At 39.3% G+C, this 15,035-nt stretch overlaps 1 protein-coding gene and 8 non-coding genes across 13 annotated transcripts in view; 8 read left to right on the forward strand and 1 right to left on the reverse strand.

Annotated features, from left to right (window-relative positions):
• LOC142349664 (ryanodine receptor 2-like) overlaps positions 1-15,035 on the reverse strand; it is a 227,570-nt gene that overhangs the window by 111,720 nt on the left and 100,815 nt on the right. The gene's annotated exons all lie outside the window — the stretch shown is intronic.
• Trnal-caa (transfer RNA leucine (anticodon CAA)) lies at positions 6,958-7,060 on the forward strand. Its single transcript has 2 exons — positions 6,958-6,995; positions 7,027-7,060. It is a non-coding gene; the product is annotated as a tRNA-Leu (tRNA).
• On the forward strand, positions 7,304-7,406 carry Trnal-caa (transfer RNA leucine (anticodon CAA)). Its single transcript is given in 2 exon segments — positions 7,304-7,341; positions 7,361-7,406. It is a non-coding gene; the product is annotated as a tRNA-Leu (tRNA).
• Positions 8,002-8,104, forward strand: Trnal-caa (transfer RNA leucine (anticodon CAA)). Its single transcript is given in 2 exon segments — positions 8,002-8,039; positions 8,059-8,104. It is a non-coding gene; the product is annotated as a tRNA-Leu (tRNA).
• Positions 9,384-9,486, forward strand: Trnal-caa (transfer RNA leucine (anticodon CAA)). Its single transcript is given in 2 exon segments — positions 9,384-9,421; positions 9,441-9,486. It is a non-coding gene; the product is annotated as a tRNA-Leu (tRNA).
• On the forward strand, positions 10,070-10,172 carry Trnal-caa (transfer RNA leucine (anticodon CAA)). Its single transcript is given in 2 exon segments — positions 10,070-10,107; positions 10,127-10,172. It is a non-coding gene; the product is annotated as a tRNA-Leu (tRNA).
• Positions 12,143-12,245, forward strand: Trnal-caa (transfer RNA leucine (anticodon CAA)). The gene is given in 2 exon segments: positions 12,143-12,180; positions 12,200-12,245. It is a non-coding gene; the product is annotated as a tRNA-Leu (tRNA).
• Positions 12,834-12,936, forward strand: Trnal-caa (transfer RNA leucine (anticodon CAA)). The gene is given in 2 exon segments: positions 12,834-12,871; positions 12,891-12,936. It is a non-coding gene; the product is annotated as a tRNA-Leu (tRNA).
• Positions 14,560-14,662, forward strand: Trnal-caa (transfer RNA leucine (anticodon CAA)). The gene is given in 2 exon segments: positions 14,560-14,597; positions 14,617-14,662. It is a non-coding gene; the product is annotated as a tRNA-Leu (tRNA).

The raw sequence follows: 15,035 nt of genomic DNA on the forward strand, positions 1-15,035 counted from the left end.
TGACCGAGCAGTCTAAGGCGCCAGACTCAAGAATTTCTCGAAGATGAGAATTCTGGTACACGATTGTGTGCGTGGGTTTGAATCCCACTCTTGTCACATTTTCGAACAATTTCCTATAAAAAGTAAAAGTTTGTTATTCAATTGGTCAGCAGCATGTAGTGCAAGGCAAGAGAGCCAAGCAGTCAAGAGCTCCAGATTCCAGATTCTCTCGAAATTCGAAATTTTTAGGACTCGATCGTGTATGTGGGTTCAAAAGCCACTCGTGTAAGATTTTTTTTCTAATCTTATCAAACAAAACTATCGATTCCCATTATAACTCTTTGGCAGTTAATAGTGCAAGGCAGGATGGCCGAACGGTCTAAGGCGCCCGACTCAAGAGTTTCTCGAAAATGAGATTTCTGGTACACGATTGTGTGCGTGGAATCGAATCCCACTCCTGTCACATTTTTGACCAATTTCCTCTTAAAATTAAATTTTTGGCATTTAATTGGTCAGCAAAATATAGTGCAAGGCAAGATAACCAAGCAGTCAAGAACTTCAGATTCCAGACTCTTTCGAAATTCAAATTTTTAGGAGTCGATCGTGTATGTGGGTTCAAATGCCATCTCTGTCATATGTTTTTATTAATCTAATCCAACAAAACTATTGATTCCCATCATAACTCTTCGGCAGTTAATAGTGCAAGGCAGGATGGCCGAACAGTCTAAAGCACCAGACTCAAGAGTTACGCGAAGATGAGAACTCTGGAAAACAATTGTGTGCGTGGGTTCGAATCCCACTCCTATCAAATTTTTGAGCAATTTCCTATAAAAATTAAAGGTTTGGCATTCTATTGGCCAGCAGCATATAGTGCCAGGCAAGATAGCCAAGCACTCAAATGCTCCAGGTGCAAGACTTTTTCAAAATTCATAATTCTTAGAACTCGATCGGGTATGTGGGTGGGTTCAAAACTCCTGTCAAATTCTTGTCATTCAAAGAAAACTATTGGTTGCCATTCTAATTCTTCAGCAGCTAATAGTGCCAGGCAGGATGGCCGAGCGGTCTAAGGCGCAAGAACCAGGAGCTTCTTGAAGATGAGAAATCAGGTACACGATTGTGTGCGTGGGTTCGAATCACACTCCTGTCACATATTTGAACAATTTCCTATAAAAATTAATTGTGTGGCATTCTATTGGTCAGAAGCATATAGGGCAAGGCAAGATAGCCAAAGCAGTCAAGGGCTCCAGATTCAGGACTCTATACAAATTCAAAATTTTTAGGACTCGATCTTGTATGTGGGTTCAAATGCCACTCCTGTCAGATTTTTTTTTACTAATCTAATCGAACAAAACTATTGATTCGCATTATAATTCTTCGGCAGTTGCAGTTAATAGTGCAAGGCATGATGGCCGAGCGGTCTAAATCGCCAGACTCAAGATTTTTTCGAAGATGAGAATTCTGGTACACCTTGGTGTGTGTGGGTTCGAATTCCACTCCTGTCACCTTTTTGAACAATTTCCTAAAAAAATTAACTATTTGGCAATCTATTGGTCAATAGCATATAGTGCAAGGTATAACAGCCGCCCGTTCGCAATATTTATTATCTTTAGTAACTCAGCGTGGTACTTATTCAAAATACAAGGATTGAAGTTTAATTAATAAGTAGATAAAAGCAGAAGAGATTGGTTTCAAATAAATGAAGATCTAATAGAGTGATTAACTATGAAGGTAGGTTTGGTGTTCAATGAATGAGTTTTATCCTCAGTTTTGTCCGTACCCAATATTGGTTCTATCACCGTGGTAAATTAGCCAAGTAAATACTGATATGTCACAATTGTTAATGTTGCTCGAAGCCCGAGCTTTGTCTATATCAATTTGTCGACACCTATCAAGATTGTGTCAGTCATTAATCAGGTAATAAACTAAATAAATTTAAACTAAATCTTTGACCTTGAAACCCAAGATTTTTAGTACACCTCTTTTTTATTTACGTGTGACACTCACACTGCCCCCTCTCAATAAGAATAGAGTGTGCCACTCACTCACATAAAAATCAAACAAATTTTACAGCTCTTGATGCATGAGCGTTTTAAAATACGAAAAGTTTGTACTTTTCATATAAATAGTTTAGGTATCATTTTTCGTCATTCATGACTTTCTCTGCCTCTTCCAGCCCAAAATTGTTGTACGCTTCTCGCGCCCCATCGTTCATCAGTATTTGGTACGCTCGATTATTGGTCTTGAAAAAATCCTCATCTCCACCAGCATCAGGGTGCGTCAACAAGCTCATTTTGTGGTAGTGTTTTTTGATCTGATCTTTTGAAGCAGATCTTTTTACCAACAAAAATCTCGTACAATGTCGCAGGTCAATTCAATACATTTTTATTCCGAATCTCGAATAAACACTTTTCTGTGGCCTTCGTTTTGGCTTACTCGTTCTTCAAAGAATGCTTTTGTCTATCGATTATAGTGTCTTTCCTTCGGCACTAACTCGCCAAGTACTGGTTATAGTTTTCCAACTGCCGAAGCTCTGACCTCAATTGCTCATTCTCTTTCTCCATTTTCTCCATGGCTTCGCTCTTTTTTTATCAGCATTGCCTTTTAGATCGGCCAGCTCCTGCTTAAGTAAGTCGATTGACTGCTCTTGTTCGGCATTTCTAGCTGCCGCCGCCTTTAGGTTATCTCTTAGCGCCTCACACTCGGCGCTCAGTTTTCCCAATGCCTCTCTGTTGCCTCTTGGGCTTTGTCGCAAGGTTTGTCTAGTTTTTGTCGAAGCTCGACAAGATCCTCTTGGAGTAAAGAGGAGTTTGTACTCTTCAACTTCTCTAACTGCGCGCACTGGTTTTGCAGTTCCACATCAGTCTGCAGAGCTCGGGACCGAATATTGGCGGGTGCCAGAAGTTCTAGTGTAGACACCTTCCGAGTCCCTGACAGACAAGATTCCACTCGGTACACTCCCGGGGAATTCTCCGAAATAACTTTCCACAACTCCAGTATATAGTACACATATTAACCAATTTGTGGGATCTCGTTGCCTGCTATATTTAATAGAAACCATTTTTGCTTCTAAAGTTTCTCAATATTTTCAGTCTTGAACTCAAGACTTTTCCTTTATTTATATTCGTCTTGACCTCAAGACAACTCTTTTTCATATTTCTTTGGTCTTGAACTCGAAGACAACTCATTTTCATTTCTTCTCGGCCTTGAACTCAAGACTGCTAACTTTTTTCCGTTCGAATCTCGAACTCGAGAATTTTTTTTCTTACACAACCGACTGTTTCAAGGACTCTTTCTTTTAAATCTTTTTCTTTTGTTCTCGGCGCTCATTAATTAATTTGAGTAGTTGATTATACATACGTGTTCCCGTTACAGGGTCGAGATTCCGCAACAGTTGTTGCCACGAAGCTCCATTAATGTTAATCCTAAATAGATGAACAATTTAAGAAAATTTTTCACAAATTGGAATATGAGGTAGACTGTTAAGACTGACACAGCAATGTCCTTAGCTTTTGTCCAAACGCATAGGTTTGCAGTTTTTAAGTTACGAAAAATCGTTATTTCCTTTGCTAAAAAAACTCTTGTTGAAACTGGTTGTTCCAAAGTACAAAATTGTCATCATTGTACTTTCCATCCGAGTCTCGGAACGCTTCTCGACTGATGATTCCTTTACTATTTTGGCAAATTGTTCGAGCGATTTGACTCTTTTTTAAATCTGATGGGGAAAAAAGGCTACGATGTAGATTTTGATCACTAGAATTTAAGTCATTATTCATCGGCCATTGATCTATTTCATGATCGATTTTCTTCGGTGTTTCTCCATATTGTTGAAAACTGCCGTCTTCTAATTTGACGACAATTGGGTACAGTGGGTTACATGCAGCAATTGTATAAATACGATACAAATTATATCATTTAGCGATCTCGCTATTAATAAATGTGATTTGTCTTCAAACTCCTTTAGGGGTTAGACTATAATATCAGTTTGTTGTGCTTTGTTACCTTCTTCATCAACAATACTACATTTAATGAAAACTTCGCAGCGACAAGGTAAATCGTGATCCTCTGCCGCAATTAAAAGCAAGTTTCTCTTACTTCGTTGTGATGGGGACAACTGTAAATTTTTCCCAATTTTTCCGCAGAACAGTTCGTTTTTTTTGGGTTTTAAAATACAGTCAAAATTGTATAAGAATTTCATGCCTAATAAACAGGGCGTTATCTCAATTCTGCTCACTAGAAATTCAACTGTTATTTCACATGTAAATTTCTGAAGTTGAACTTGAATATCTGCTGTCCCGTTGTTGGCAGCTATTATATTTTTTGCACATTCTGATCTGGCTCGGTTCCCCCAATTGCTTGTAGAGTGTGTCGCTTATAATATTAGCACTACTTCCACTATCAATTAAGGCCATTATCAATTTGTCTGTTATTATTTTTTTTTGCAAAAAAACGCCTCCACTGGGCTGTTTCCGCCACGCAAGGTTTTTACGTAGCCAGCTGAAAATGAAGCCCTGCCATTTCCAGCTAGTTCTCGTTTAAATACGGAAAATTTCGTTTGAAGTGATTTGGGCTCGCACATTCGAAACAATTTTTGCATTCCCTAGATGCATGGTTTCGCTGACCGCAACGGCGAAATTCTTGTTTCTCGAAACTCACCGCTGCCTTCGACTGCTCGGCACGACTCTCGCGCGATTGATCTCGGCTTCTCTTCTCATCTCCAGGTGTTGGCGAACGCGCTCTACTTTCGTAATTGGTTCGTCTATGCTCAGCGCTGCTTCTGCTATTAGTATTTCTATTTCTATCTTTCGTTTTGTCTTCGAACTTCGCTCACTACCGCGCAGAAACTCTTTTGGCCGCGCTCCTTGCTATGAAAACTTTTGATTCTCTTGCCTATTAGGTTGATTAGCTTGCAATGTTCTCACTAAGTCATTAATCGAATTAAGTAACTGTGATTTTTCCTTTGACTGGATGGCAGAAACCCGCGGCTCATTGTCCTCCTCCTCAATTCTCGTGACTGCTTCTATGAGTAGAGCTCTCTCTAAAGCTCTGTCTAAAGTCATATCCTCATCACTTAAATTCTTTCTCAAGTCGAGTCGCACCCGACTATTTTCTATGCCTTCAAGGAATCCCCTCAAAATGAGATGTTCTCTTATCTCTGTGGACTCTTGGGGGTACGCTTTCAAAGCTAATGTTTGCAAATCACCGAGAAAATCTGTTAATTTTTCACCGGGCTGCTGGACTCTCCTAGCTAGCCTCCCCCGGAACACTACTGGTTTCTCATTATAATGTTGTCTGAAAGCCTTTACGGTCTCGTCATAACTCTTCCTAGTGTCCTCCGAAAGTGTACGATAGAAATCAATAGCCGATTTTTGTAACTTTAACGCCAAATAATGCGGCCGTTCATCAATTTCGGTCTCGGCGCCGCTTTCTGTTTCTTTTCTTTAGCCACTTTTGTATTTGTGACAAGAGCTCAAAGTGTTTAACATAACTTTCAAAATCATTTGATCCAGTAAACGGTTCCGGTAACAGCGTTTTTGAGGAGTGCCACGCCATCCTTATTTTATTTGAAAGCTGTTGTTATTCAAAATCTTTCACTAATTCTGTTCGAAACTCGAACTATTTTTCCGGCACTCTAGTTAACAGCTTTTAAATTTTATTGACACTCTAATTCCCTCTTCAATAAATGCAAAAAAACTCGACGTTTAATGATGTATTTTAAAATACTGATGTTAAGTTAAAATACTGATGTTTCTGAACGCTGTTTTATTATCAAAAAAACATGTACGCCCTGATTTATGCAATTCGAATTTTTAGGGAGTACTCAATTGAAAGTTCGAAGATGGCAGTTGTTCTTGTCGAATCCCGGCAGCAGTCCACAATTCCTCTCCCGGTTCGTGAAGTTAAGAGTTTAAAAGTTGGTTTTCAAGCACAAAATAGATTTGTCTGGGAAATTAGTACAACGCTCAATATTATTGGGTGGTGGTTTTCTATTTACTTTTAATCTCTGTCGCCACTATTGCAGCCGCCTGTGCGCAACATTTATTATCTTTAGTAATTGAGCGTGGTACTTATTCAAAATACAAGGATTGAAGTTTAATTAATAAGTAGATAAAAGCAGAAGAGAATGGTTTCAAATAAATGAAGATCTAATAGAGTGATTAACTATGAAGGTAGGTTTGGTGTTCAATGAATGAGTTTTATCCTCAGTTTTGTCCGTACCCAATATTGGATCTATCACCGTGGTAAATTAGCCAAGTAAATAATGATATGTCACAATTGTTAATGTTGCTCGAAGCCCGAGCTTTGTCTATATCAATTTGTTGACACCTATCAAGATTGTGTCAGTCATTAATCAGGTAATAAACTAAATAAATTTAAACTAAATCTTTGACCTTGAAACCCAAGATTTTTAGTGCACCTTTTTTAAAATATACGTGTGACACTCACAAAGGCAAGATAGCCACAGCAGTCAAGGGCTCCAGGTTAAAGACTCTCTACAAATTCAAAAATTTTAGGACTCGATCGTGTATGTGGGTTTAAATTCCACTCTTATTAGATTTTTTAATAATCTAATCAAACAAAACTATTGATTCCCATTATAACTCTTCGACAGTTATTCGTGCAAGGCAGGATAGCTGAGCGGTCTAAGGCGCCAGACTCAGGAGTTGAGGATGATGACTCGAAGATGAGAATTTTGGTACACGATTGTGTGTGTGGGTTTGAATACCACTCCTGTCACATTTTTGAACAATTTCCTATAAAAATTAAATGTTTGGCATTCTAATCGTCAGCAGCGTGTAGTGCACGTCAAGATAGCCAAAGAGGTCAAGGGCTCCAGATCCAAGATTCTCTAAAACTTCTTAGTTTCTAGGACTCGGTCGTGTATGTGGTTTTAAATTCCACTCCTGATAGATTTTTTACTAATCTAATCAAACAAAACTATTGATTCTCATTATAACTTTTACGCAGTTAATAAATCGAGGCAGGATGGCCGAGCGGTCGAAGGCGCCAGACTCAAGAGTTTCTCGATGATGAGATATAAGGTACACGATTATGTGCGTGGGTTCGAATCCCACTCCTGTCAGACTTTTGAACAATTTCCTAAAAAAATTAAAAGTTTGGTATTCAATTGGTCAGCAGCATATAGTGCAAGGCAAGATAGCCAAAGCAGTCAAGGGCTCCAGATTCAAGACTCTCTAAAACTTCAAAACCTTTAGGACTCGGTCGTGTATGTGGGTTTAAATTCCACTCCTGTTAAATTTTTTACTAATCTAATCAAACAAAAATATGGATTTCCATTATAACTATTCGGCAGTTAATAGTGCAAGGTAGGATGGCCGAGCGGTCTAAGGCGCCAGACTCAAGAGTTGCTGGAAGATGAGAATTTTGGTACACGATTGTGTGCGTGGGTTCGAATCCCACTCCTGTCACATTTTTGCACAATTTCCTATAAAAATTAAATGTTTAGCATTCAATTGGTCAGCAGCAAATAGTGCAAGGCAAAGTAGCCAAAGCAGTCAAGGGCTCCAGATTCAATACACCCTAAAACTTCAAAGTTTTTAGGACTCGATCGTTTATGTGGGTTTAAATTCCACTCCTGTTCCTGTTAGATTTTTCACTAATCTAATCAAACAAAAATATTGATTCCCATTATAACTCTTCGGCAGTTAAAAGTGCAAGGCTGGATGGCCGAGGGGTCTAAGGCGCCAAACTCAAGAGTTTCTCAAAGATGAGAGTTCTGGTAGACGATTGTGTGCGTGGGTTCGAATCACACTCCTGTTACATTTTTGAACAATTGCCTATAAAAAATAAATGTTTGGCATTCAATTGGTCAGCAGCATATAGTGCAAGGCAAGATAGCCAAAGCAGTCAAGGGCTCCAGATTCAAGACTCTCAAAAACTTCAAAAGTTTTAAGACTCGATCGTGTATGTGGTTTCAAATTCCACTCCAATTAGACTTTTTACTAATCAAATCAAACAAAACTACTGATTCCCATTATAATTCTTCGGCAGTTAAAAGTTCAAGGCAGGATGGCCGAGCGGTCTAAGGCGCCAGACTCAAGAGTTTCTCGAAGATGAGAATTATGGTACACGATTGTATGCGTGGGTTCAAATCCCACTCCTGTCACATTTTTGAACAATTTCTTATAAAAATAAAGGTTTAGCGTTCTATTGGTCAGCAGCATATAGTGCAGGGCAAGATAGCCAAAGCAGTCAAGGGCTCCAGATTCAACTCTCTCTATAAATTCAAAATTTTTAGGACTCGATCGTGTATGTGGGTTTAAATTCCACTCCTGTTAGATTTTTTACTAATCAAATCAAACAAAACTATTGATTCCCATTATAACTCTTCGGCAGTTATAATGCAAGGCAGGATGGCCGAGCGTTCTAAGGCTCCAGACTCAAGAGTTTCTCGAAGATGAGAATTATGGTACACGATTGTATGCGTGGGTTCAAATCCCACTCCTGTTACATTTTTGAACAATTGCCTATAAAAAATAAATGTTTGGCATTCAATTGGTCAGCAGCATATAGTGCAAGGCAAGATAGCCAAAGCAGTCAAGGGCTCCAGATTTAAGACTCTCAAAAACTTCAAAAGTTTTAAGACTCGATCGTGTATGTGGTTTCAAATTCCACTCCAATTAGACTTTTTACTAATCAAATCAAACAAAACTATTGATTCCCATTATAATTCTTCGGCAGTTAAAAGTGCAAGGCAGGATGGCCGAGCGGTCTAAGGCGCCAGACTCAAGAGCTTCTCAAAGATGAGAATGATGGTACACGATTGTGTGTGTGTGGGTTCGAATCCCACTCCTGCCACATTTTTGAACAATTTCCTATAAAAATTAACTGTTTGGCATTCAATTGGTCAGCAGCATATAGTGCAAGCAAGATAGGAAAAGCAGTCAAGGGCTCCAGATTCAACTCTCTCTATAAATTCAAAATTTTTAGGACTCGATCGTGTATGTGGGTTTAAATTCCACTCCTTTTAGATTTTTTACTAATCAAATCAAACAAAACTATTGATTCCCATTATAACTCTTCGGCAGTTATTAATGCAAGGCAGGATGGTCGAGCGTTCTAAGGCTCCAGACTCAAGAGTTTCTCGAAGATGAGAATTATGGTACACGATTGTATGCGTGGGTTCAAATCCCACTCCTTTCCCTTTTTTGAACAATTTCCTATAAAAATAAAGGTTTAGCGTTCTATTGGTCAGCAGCATATAGTGCAGGGCAAGATAGCCAAAGCAGTCAAGGGCTCCAGATTCAACTCTCTCTATAAATTCAAAATTTTTAGGACTCGATCGTGTATGTGGGTTTAAATTCCACTCCTGTTAGATTTTTTACTAATCAAATCAAACAAAACTATTGATTCCCATTATAACTCTTCGGCAGTTATTAATGCAAGGCAGGATGGCCGAGCGTTCTAAGGCTCCAGACTCAAGAGTTTCTCGAAGATGAGAATTCTGGTACACGATTGTATGCGTGGGTTCAAATCCCACTCTTGTCACATTTTTGAACAATTTCCTATAAAAATAAAGGTTTAGCATTCTATTGGTCAGCAGCATATAGTGCAAGTCAAGATAGCCAAGCAGTCAAGGGCTCCGGATTCAAGACTCTCTAACAACTCAAAATTATTAGGACTCGATCGTGCATGTGGGTTTAAATTCCACTCCTGTTAGATTTTTTACTAATCTAATCAAACAAAACTAAAGATTCCCATTATAACTATTTGGCAGTTATAAGTGACAGGCAGGATGGCCGAGCGGTCTAAGGCGCCCGAATCAAGAGTTGCTCGAAGATAAAAATTCTTGTACACGATTGTGTGCGTGGGTTCGAATCTCCCTCCTGTCAAATTTTTGAACAATTTCCTATAGAATTAAATGTTTGGCATTCCATTGGTCAGCAGCATATAGTGCAAGGCAAGACAGCCAAAGCAGTCAAGGGTTCCAGATTCAAGACTCTCTGAAAACTCCAACATTTTAGGCATCGATCGAGTATTTGGGTTTAAATTCCACTCCTGGATTTTTCAGTAATCAAATCAAACAAAACTATTGATTCCTATTATAACTCTTCGGCAGTTAATACTGCAAGGCAGGATGGCCGAGCGGTCTAAGGCGCCAGACTCAAGAATTTCTCGAAGTTGAGAATTCTGGTACACGATTGTGTGCGTGGGTTCGAATCACACTCCTGTCACAAATTTGAACAATTTCCTATGAAGATTAAATCTTTGGCATTTCATTGGTCAGAAGCATATAGTGCAAGGCAAGATAGCCAATGCAGTCAAGGGCTCCAGATTCAAAACTCTCTAACAACTCAAATTTTTAGGCTTCGATCGAGTATGTGGGTTTAAATTCCACTCCTGTTAGAATTTTTACTAATCAAATCAAACAAAACTATTGATTCCCATTATAAATCTTCGGCAGTTAATAGTGCAACGCAGGATGGCTGAGCGGTCTATGGGGCTAGACTCAAAAGTTTCTCGAAGATGAGAATTCTGGTACACAATTTTGTGCGTGGGTTCGAATCCTACTCCTGTCACATTTTTGAAAAATTTCCTAAAAAACTAAATGTTTGGCATTCTATTGGTCAGCAGCAAATAGTGCAAGGCAAGGTAGCCAAATCAGTCAAGGGCTCCAGATTCAAGACTCTCTAAAAATTCAAAATTTTTAGGCCTCGGTCGAGTATGTGGGTTTAATTTCCACTCCTGTCGGATTCTTGACTAATCTAAACAAAGAAAACTATTGGTTGCCATCCTATTTCTTCAGCAGCTAATAGTGCAAGCCAGGAGGACCGAGTGGTCTATGGGGCTAGACTCAAAAGTTTCTCGCAGATGAGAAGTCTGGTACACAATTTTGTGCGTGGATTCGAATCCTACTCCTGTCACATTTTTGAAAAATTTCCTAAAAAACTAAATGTTTGGCATTCCATCGGTCAAAAGCATATAGTGCAAGGCAAGACAGCCAAATCAGTCAAGGGTTCCAGATTCAAGACTCTCTAAAAACTCCTAAATTTTAGGCCTCGATCGAGTATGTGGGTTTAAATTCCACTCCTGTTAGATTTTTTACTAATAAAATCAAACAAAACTATTGATTACCATTATAAATCTACGGCAGTTAATAGTGCAAGGCAGGATGGCCGAGCGGTCTATTGGGCTAGACTCAAAAGTTTCTCGAAGATGACAATTCTGGTCCACAATTTTGTGCGTGGGTTCGAATCCTACTCCTGTCATATTTTTGAACAATTTCCAATAAAAACTAAATGTTTGGCACTCTATTGGTCAGCAGCATATAGTTCAAGGCACGATAGCCAAAACAGTCAAGGGCTCCAGATTCAAGACTCTCTAAAAACTCCTAAATTTTAGGCCTCGATCGAGTATGTGGGTTTAAATTTCACTCCTGTTAGATTTTTTACTAATAAAATCAAACAAAACTATTGATTACCATTATAAATCTTCGGCAGTTAATAGTGCAAGGCAGGATGGCTGAGAGGTCTATGGGGCTAGACTCAAAAGTTTCTCGAAGATGAGAATTCTGGTACAGAATTTTGTGCGTTGGTTCGAATCCTACTTCTGTCACGTTTTTGAACAATTTCCTATGAAAACTAAATGTTTGGCATTCTATTGGTCAGCAGCAAATAGTGAAAGGCAAAGTAGCCAAAACAGTCAACGGCTCCAGATTCAAGACTCTCTAAAAATTCAAAATTTTTAGGCCTCGATCGAGTATGTGGGTTTAAATTCCACTCCTGTCAGATTATTGACTAATCTAATCAAAGAAAACTATTGGTTGCCATCCTAATTCTTCAGCAGCTAATAGTGCAGGGCAGGAGGGCCGAGCGGTCTATGGGGCTAGTCTCAAAAGTTTCTCGAAGATGACAATTCTGGTACACAATTTTGTGCGTGGGTTCGAATCCTACTCCTATCACATTTTTGAACAATTTCTAATAAAAACTAAATGTTTGGCACTCTATTGGTCAGCAGCATATAGTTCAAGGCACGATAGCCAAAGCAGTCAAGGGCTCCAGATTCAAGAGTCTCTAACATTTCAACATTTTTAGGCCTCGATTGAGTATGTGGGTTTAATTTCCACTCCTGTTAGAATTTTTACTTATCATATCAAACAAAACTATTGATTCCCATTATAACTCTTCGGCAGTAAATAGCGCAAGGCAGGATGGCCGAGCGGTCTAAGGCGCCAGACTCAAGAGTTTCTCGAAGATGATAATTCTGGTGCACAATTGTGTGCGTGGGTTCGAATCCCACTCCTGTCATATTTTTGAACAATTTCCTATAAAAATTAAAGGTTTGGCATTCTATTGGCCAGCAGCATATAGTGCATGGCAAGATAGCCAAGCAGTCAAAGGCTCCAGATTCAAAGCTCCCTAAAAATTGAAAACTTTTAGGCTTCGATCGAGTATGTGTGTTTAAATTGCACTCCTGTTAGATTTCCTACTAATCTAATCAAACATAACTATTGATTCCCATTATAACTCTTCGGCAGTTATTCGTCCAAGGCAGGATGGCCGAGCGGTCTAAGGCGCCAGACGCAAGAGTTTCTCGAAGATGAGAATTCTGGAACACAATTGTGTGTGTGGGTGCGAATCCCACTCCTGTCACATTTTTGAGCAATTTCCTATAAAAAATTAAAGGTTTGGCATTCTATTGGCGAGCAGCATATAGTGCATGGCAAGATAGCCAAGCAGTCAAGGGCTCCAGATTCAAAACTCTCTAAAAATTCGAAATTTTTAGGCCTCGATCGAGTATGTGGGTTTAAATTCCACTCTTGTTAGATTTTTTAATAATCAAATCAAACAAAACTGTTGATTCGCATTATAACTCTTCGGCAGTAAATAGCGCAAGGCAGGATGGCCGAGCTGTCTAAGGCGCCAGACTCAAGAGTTTCTCGAAGATTAGAATTCTGGAACACAATTGTGTGCGTGGGTTCGAATCCCACTGCTGTCATATTTTTGAGCAATTTCCTATAAAAATTAAAGGTTTGGCATTCTATTGGCCAGCAGCATATAGTGCATGGCAAGATAGCCAAGCAGTCAAGGGCTCCAGATTCAAGACTCTCTAAAAAGTCAAAATTTTTAGGCTTCGATCGAGTATGTGGGTTTAAATTCCACTCTTGTTAGGTTTTTTAATAATCAAATCAAACAAAACTGTTGATTCGCATTATAACTCTTCGGCGGTAAATAGCGCAAGGCAGGATGGTCGAGTGGTCTAAGGCGCCAGACGCAAGAGATTCTCGAAGATGAGAATTCTCATACACAATTGTGTGCGTGGGTTCGAATCCCACTCCTGTCATTTTTTTGAACAATTTCCTATAAAAATTAAAGGTTTGGCATTCTATTGGCCCGCAGCATATAGTGCATGGCAAGATAGCCAAGCAGTCAAAGGCTCCAGATTCAAAGCTCTGTAAAAACTCGAAATTTTTAGGCTTGGATAGAGTATGTGGGTTTAAATTCCACTCCTGTTAGATTTTCTACTAATCTAATCAAACAAAACTATTGATTCCCATTATAACTCTTCGGCAGTTTTTCGTTCAAGGTAGGATGGCCGAGCGGTTTAAGGCGCCAGACTCAAGAGTTTCTCGAAGATGAGAACCCTGGAACACAATTGTGTGCGTGGGTTCGAATCCACTCCTGTCATATTTTTGAGCAATTTTGTATAAAAATTAAAGGTTTGGCATTCTATTGGCAAGCAGCATATAGTGCATGGCAAGATAGCCAAGCAGTCAAGGGCTCCAGATTCAAGACTCTTTGAAAATTCAAAATTTTTAGGGCTCGATCGAGTATTTGGCTTTAAATTCCACTCTTGTTAGATTTTTTAATAATCAAATCAAACAAAACTGTTGATTCGCATTATAACTCTTCGGCAGCAAATAGCGCAAGGCAGGATTGCCGAGCGGTCTAAGGCGCCAGACTCAAGAGTTTCTCGAAGAAGTGAATTCTGGTACACGATTTTGTGCGCGGGTTCGAATCCCACTCCTGTGACAATTTTTGAACAATTTCCTATAAAAACTAAATGTTTGGCATTCTATTGGTCAGCAGCAAATAGTGTAAGGCAAGGTAGCCAAAGCAGTCAAGGGCTCCAGATTCAAGACTCTCTAAAAATTCTAAATTTTTAGGCCTCGGTCGAGTATGTGGGTTTAAATTCCACTCCTGTCAGATTCTTGACTAATCTAATCAAAGAAAACTATTGGTTGCCATCCTATTTCTTCAGCAGCTAATAGTGCAAGGCAAGAGGACCGAGCGGTCTAAGGCGCCAGACTCAAGAGTTTCTCGAAGATGAGAATTCTGGAACACAATTGTGTGCGTGGGTTCGAACCCCACTCCTGCCATATTTTTGAGCGATTTCTTATAAAATTTAAAGGTTTGGCATTCTATTGGCGAGCAGCATATAGTGCATGGCAAGATAGCCAAGCAGTCAAAGGCTCCAGATTCAAAGCTCTCTAAAAATTCAAAACTTTTAGGCTTCGATCGAGTATGTGGGTTTAATTTGCACTCCTGTTAGATTTCCTACTAATCTAATCAAACATAACTATTGATTCCCATTATAACTCTTCGGCAGTTATTCGTCCAAGGCAGGATGGCCGAGCGGTCTAAGGCGCCAGACTCAAGATTTTCTCGAAGATGAGAATTCTGGAACACAATTGTGTGCGTGGGTTCGAATCCCACTGCTGTCAAACTTTTGAGCAATTTCCTATAGAAATTAAAGGTTTGGCATTCTATTGGCCAGCAGCATATAGTGCATGGCAAGATAGCCAAGCAGTCAAGGGCTCCAGATTCAAGACTCTCTAAAAAGTCAAAATTTTTAGGCTTCGATCGAGTATGTGGGTTTAAATTCCACTCTTGCTAGATTTTTTAATAATCAAATCAAACAAAACTGTTGATTCGCATTATAACTCCTCGGCGGTAAATAGCTCAAGGCAGGATGGTCGAGTGGTCTAAGGCGCCAGACGCAAGAGATTCTCGAAGATGAGAATTCTCATACACAATTGTGTGCGTGGGTTTGAATCCCACTCCTGTCATATTTTTGAACAATTTCCTATAAAAATT

This window comes from Convolutriloba macropyga, chromosome 11, assembly GCF_964194025.1.
Source record: "Convolutriloba macropyga chromosome 11, txConMacr16.3, whole genome shotgun sequence".
NCBI classification, from domain to species: Eukaryota; Metazoa; Xenacoelomorpha; order Acoela; family Convolutidae; genus Convolutriloba; species Convolutriloba macropyga.